This window comes from Ranitomeya variabilis, chromosome 1 (genome assembly GCF_051348905.1).
Source record: "Ranitomeya variabilis isolate aRanVar5 chromosome 1, aRanVar5.hap1, whole genome shotgun sequence".
Lineage (NCBI taxonomy): Eukaryota > Metazoa > Chordata > Amphibia > Anura > Dendrobatidae > Ranitomeya > Ranitomeya variabilis.
Genome location: NC_135232.1, coordinates 129,326,882 through 129,333,031, shown reverse-complemented (window position 1 = coordinate 129,333,031; position 6,150 = coordinate 129,326,882).

Genomic DNA, 6,150 nt, shown 5'->3' with positions numbered 1-6,150 from the left:
AAATAACCTTTAGATGCAAAAAATGTTTAGCATTCAATTATTATGGTGCTTGAACCCTCTAGTTTCAAGCAACATATTGTAATCCGATTTCTTATATTTTATTATTCTTCTCTGCATTTTCCGCAATTAATGAGGCCCGAACCGCTCGGCGCAGAGACCCCGTTCAGGCGGCGTTTCGAAGCCCTCAGTGGGGACAGGTATGCTATGTATTTTTGGAATCGATCCGATTTGTATTTTTTTTACAAAAATCGCATTTTAAGAAAAAATGTTCCCAAAGGAATTAATGGCGACCTTTCCATGAGCCCCAACTGACATGAATTGAAGCCACAGCGCAGGTGCACTGCCCTTACAAAGATGGCAGCTCTGGAAATGTACGGTGTCTGTATATAGGGGATGTCTGTATATAAGTAAGATAAGTAAGTGCCCCCCATCCTGTGTGAGATAGATAAGTAAGTCCCCCCGTCCTGTGTGTGATAAGTAAGTGCCCCCCGTCCTGTGTGTGACAAGTGCCTCCGTCCTGTGTGTGATAAGTAAGTGTCCCCGTCCTGTGTGTGATAAGTGCCCCCCCTGTCCTGTGTGTGATAAGTAAGTGCCCCCGTTCTGTGTGTGATAAGTAAGTGCCCCCCGTCCTGTGTGAGATAAGTGCCCCCCGTCCTGTGTGTGATAAGTAAGTGCCCCATCCTGTGTGCGATAAGTGCTCCCATCCTGTGTGTGATAAGTAAGTGCCCCCATCCTGTGTGTGATAAGTCCCCCCCATCCTGTGTGTGATAAGTAAGTGCCCCCGTCCTGTGTGTGATAAGTGCCCCCCATCCTGTGTGTGATAAGGAAGTCCCCCCCATCCTGTGTGTGATAAGTGCCCCACCGTCCTGTGTGTGATAAGTGCCCCCGTCCTGTGTGTGATAAGTGCCCATCGTAATGTGTGTGATAAGTAAGTGCCCCCTATCCTGTGTGTGATAAGTAAGTGCCCAATCCTGAGTGTGATAAGTGCCCCCCATCCTGTGTGATAAGTGCCCCCCGTCCTGTGTGTGATAAGTAAGTGCCCCCGTCCTGTTTGTGATAAGTCAGTGCCCCCGTCCTGTGTGTGATAAGAAAGTGCCCCGCATCCTGTGTGTGATAAGTGCCCCCCGTCCTGTGTGTGATAAGTGCTCCCTGTCCTGTGTGTGATAAGTAGGTGCCCCCCGCGTCCTGTGTGTGATAAGTAAGTGCCCCCAATCCTGTGTGAGATAAGTGCCCCCCGTCCTGTGTGAGATAAGTAAGTGCCCCGTCCTGTGTGTGATAAGTGCCCCCGTCCTGTGTGTGATAAGTGCTCCCCCATCCTGTGTGTGATAAGTGCCCCCCGTCCTGTGTGTGATAAGTGCCCCCTGTCCTGTGTGATAAGTGCCCCCGTCCTGTGTGTGATAAGTGCTCCCCATCCTGTGTGTGACAAGTAAGTGCCCCCGTCCTGTGTGAGATAAGTGCCCCCCGTCCTGTGTGTGATAAGTGCCCCCCGTCCTGTGTGTGATAAGTGCCCCCCGTCCTGAGTGTGATAAGTGCCCCCCCGTCCTGTGTGTGATAAGTAAGTGCCCCCTGTCCTGTGTGTGATAAGTGCCCTCCATCCTGTGTGTGATAAGTGCCCCCCCGTCCTGTGTGTGATAAGTGCCCCCCGTCCTGTGTGTGATAAGTAAGTTCCCCCATCCTGTGTGTGATAAGTAAGTGCCCCCCCGTCCTGTGTGTGATAAGTGCCCCCCGTCCTGTGTGTGATAAGTAAGTGCCCCCCATCCTGTGTGTGATAAGTAAGTGCCCCCCATCCTGTGTGTGATAAGTAAGTGCCCCCATCCTGTGTGTGATAAGTGCCCCCCATCCTGCGTGTGATAAGTGTCTCCCTTCCTGTGTGAGATAAGTAAGTGCCCCCGTCCTGTGTGTGATAAGTAAGTGCCCCCGTCCTGTGTGTGGTAAGTGCCCCCATCCTGTGTGTGATAAGTGCCCCCGTCCTGAGTGTGATAAGTGCCCCTCGTCCTGTGTGTGATAAGTGCCCCCCGTCCTGTGTGTGATAAGTAAGTGCCCCCTGTCCTGTGTGTGATAAGTAAGTGCCCCCCATCATGTGTGTGATAAGTGCCCCCCCATCCTGTGTGATAAGTAAGTGCCCCCCGTCCTGTGTGTGATAAGTAAGTTCTTCCCGTCCTGTGTGTGATAAGTGCCCCCCGTCCTGTGTGTGATAAGTAAGTGCCCCCCATCCTGTGTGTGATAAGTAAGTGCCCCCATCCTGTGTGTGATAAGTGCCCCCCATCCTGTGTGTGATGTGTGTGATAAGTAAGTGCCCCCAATCCTGTGTGTGATAAGTGCCCCCCATCCTGAGTGTGATAAGTAAGTGTCTCCCTTCCTGTGTGTGATAAGTGCCCCCGGTATTGTGTGTGATAAGTAATTGCCCCCGTCCTGTGTGTGATAAGTGCCCCCCGTCCTGTGTGTGATAAGTGCCCCCCCGTCCTGTGTGTGATAAGTGCCCCCCCGTCCTGTGTGTGATAAGTAAGTGCCCCCCATCCTGTGTGTGATAAGTGCCCCCGTCCTGTGTGTGATAAGTGCCCCCCCATCCTGTGTGTGATAAGCAAGTGCCCCCGTCCTGTGTGTGATAAATGCCCCCCGTTCTGTGTGTGATAAGTAAGTGCCCCCCGTTCTGTGTGTGAGAAGTATGTGTCCCCAGTCCTGTGTGTGAAAAGTGCCCCCCGTCCTGTGTGTGATAAGTGCCCCCCCGTCCTGTGTGTGATAAGTAACTGCCCCCCATCCTGTGTGTGATAAGTGCCCCCCTGTCCTGTGTGTGATAAGTAAGTGCCCCCATCCTGTGTGTGATAAGTAAGTGCCTCCCCGTCCTGTGTGTGATAAGTAAGTGCTGCTGTAAAGCCTGCAGCGCTGTTCAAGCACCATGTGTTTCCTTCAGGAAATGCACATCTAGTTAACTTTACTTCTCATGAATGATTAGAAAATAAGGGTTATAGTAAAGTGTCCTTGGGATGACATGAAAATTCAGAAGGATTTGCACAAGTCTACATCCACAGAAGATCTGTGGTTATTTCTCCAAGATGTTTGGAACAACCTACCTGCCTAGTTCCTTCAAGAACTGTGTGCAAATATTCCTAGAAGAACTTGTGCTATTTTGAAGGCTAAGTGTGATCACACGAATATTGATTTGATTTAGATTACTCTTTTGTTCCTTTCAGTTTGTATTTTGTTAATTGCTAAAAGTTAACTATTAACAAGTTTGCATAATACTGTATATGGAAAACAGGCATAATGTGCAGAAAAAAGCAGCATATGGGAATGTGAAGAGATAAATATATATAAACAAACTTGTAAGGAAAACATAAAACATTCACCAATCTCAAATTTGTATTCATGTTCCGTTTCCCGAGCATTTTTCCTCAAAGTCAGCAAAATTCCATTACAGATCGGTAAATGATAAGGTTTCCACAAATGTTATTGTTTTGCTTTTGTCTAGGATAATGGTGCTGTATGATGAGCAGGGGGGAAGTGATTTATGAGCGGGGGGGGGGGGGGGTGTCTAGGTCAAAGGAGCTGTGGAGTGTAATTTTTTTTTTCATTTTTATTCTTTCATAACTTAATGTGTGTACATTCTGACAGCCAATTGGTGCAGATACCATCCATAATGTCATGACACAAGGTCTTCTGTGATTGGCTGCTGAAGTCAATTGTCACTGTCCATATAAAAAAGGACATCTTGTTTTGTTGTCGCCATTTTCTCAGTATTACAGTGCAGAGACGCAGCTCATGCTACTGCTGCTGAAAGTGAACTTGTCAGCTAGCTAGCTAGAATCCTAGCTGTCCTTTGCAAAATTGGTCTTCCAGCATCTAACTAGACTGTGCTAAATCTGTGTGGCAGTCACAGGAGGCCCCATTTGCTAATCAAAATAGTTTGGGGAAAAATTGTATTGTTGTATTGTAGTGAGGAATCAAAAGGCCCCATTTCTTCTTAAAAATCATTAGGCCTAATATTGGGGTTCTGCCAGGAGGCCCTATTTGCTAATCCAAGATAAAATTGTATTGCAGTCAGGAATCAGGAGGACACATTTCCTCTGAAAAATCATTAACCTAATATAGGGGTTCAGCCAGGAGGTCGTATTTGCTAATCCAAATCGTTTGTGATAAAACTGTGTTGTAGTCAGAAATCAGGAGGCCGTATTACGTCTTAAAAATCATTAGGCCTAATATAGGGATTCATCCAGTAGTCCCCATTTGTTAATATAAATAGTTTGGGATAAAATTGTGTTGCAGTGACGAATTCAGAGGCCTGATTTGCTCATCAAAATAGTTAGGTTTAAGAGTGTTGTACAGGCACACTAAGAAAATAAATAGTGATTAATGCGAGCTGTGAATCTGCAGTTTGAAGGGGTGGCAAGGGTTACCTAGCCTGGGCCATTGGGAATGCAAAGGATGACCCAACTTACGTTATCTGCCAAATTTGCAAGACAAACACTCAGTAGAGGAAAAAATTGCAATAATTTGACTACATGCATGAACCGGCACATGCTAAATCAACCAAGGTTTGTGGGACAAACCTCTATATCTAACACTTCCTCCACTTCTTCTGGCTCCTCCACCCCCTTCTAGGGCCTCCACCTGAGCCCTCAGCCCCTCTATTAATGAAACGCGAGTTACAACAGTGCAGATAGAATCTCCCCCATCTTCGTACTGTGCAGCCAGGGCTCACCGCAATGAGGTAGGTTTAAAATTAATATACTTTGGAGATTGCAGTCACACAGCTCAAGAGTTCTGGATACAGTTGTGCTCGAAAGTTTACATACCCCGGCAGAATTTTTGCTTTCTTGGCCTTTTTTGTTTTTTAGAGAATATGAATGATAACACCAAAACTTTTTCTCCACTCATGATTAGTGGTTGGGTGAGGCCATTTATTGTCAATCTACTGTGTTTTCTCTTTTTAAATCATAATGACAACATCCAAATGACCCTGATCAAAAGTTCACATACCCCATTTCTTAACATCGTGTATTGCCTCCTCTAAGATCAATGACAGCTTGAAGTCTTTTGTGGCAGTTGTGGATGAGGTTCTTTATTTTTTCAGATGGTAAAGCTGCCCACTCTTCTTGGCCAAAAGCCTCCAGTTCCTGTAAATTCCTGGGCTATCTAGCATGAACTGCGTGCTTGGGATCTCCCCAGAATGGCTCAATAATATTGAGGTCAGGAGACTGAGATAGCCACTCCAGAACCTTCACTTTGTTCTGCTGTAGCCAATGACAGGTCGTGTCAGGACTCTGAACATTTTTATTACCTTTTGTGCATTACTGCCCTTTTCCAAGATGGCGTCTTTGGTCTCATGTGCACTGTGTCTTCCTGCTATTAAACTACACCCCAGCCTTCAGTCTGTGCTAGAGTATTCTGCCTTGCATCCAGCGCCTGACCCTGTTGACTATCTGGCTGTATACCTGCTCCTGTGAACCTGTGTGGTGATCCTGGTACTCTGCTCTGAGTTCCTGCTGCATACACCAGATTCCAGTAATCCTCCTTCATCTGCTGCTCGTGTTTACTTGCATTTGCTGGACATGTAAGCTGCTGCAGCTCTGCAAAGACCTGAGACTATTACCCAGGCCTCCCTGGTTGTGCTAAGATATTATTTGAACTGCCTTATAAGCATAGCTATCTGTGTTTGGACTAAAACAAGGACTTATTTGTGTCAAGTATCCTCCAGAATAATTGTGCTTCATAGACTTTCTGCGTGATTGCATTTTCCTCTGAAGTTCCCTATAGACTGTTTAAGCTGCGTTTAATATTTACACCCAGTGTTGTGGAATTGAGTTTCTCTCTACACCTGTTTGAATCACCGTGTGATAATATAGACTTTACCACTTATAAAACTGTGTCCTGTAGTTGTCTTGTTCCATGCAAAGAGTCTCCTGAGTTATCCCCTATAATTATTACAGGTCGACTTGGCCTTGTGTTTTGGATCGTTGTCATGTTGGAACATTCAAGTACTTCCCACAGGGTGTGTGAAAGAGCAGTAGATATAAAGGATTGTAGAAGCTAGAAGACAGTGTAGGGTGGCTAATGGTTGCGAAGTCGATGGGAGGTATGTATCACAGAGATGGCTGGTCTCTGATATAACCCGGAGTATTTTCTCCATTGCATGTAAGCACTGAAAGGCTG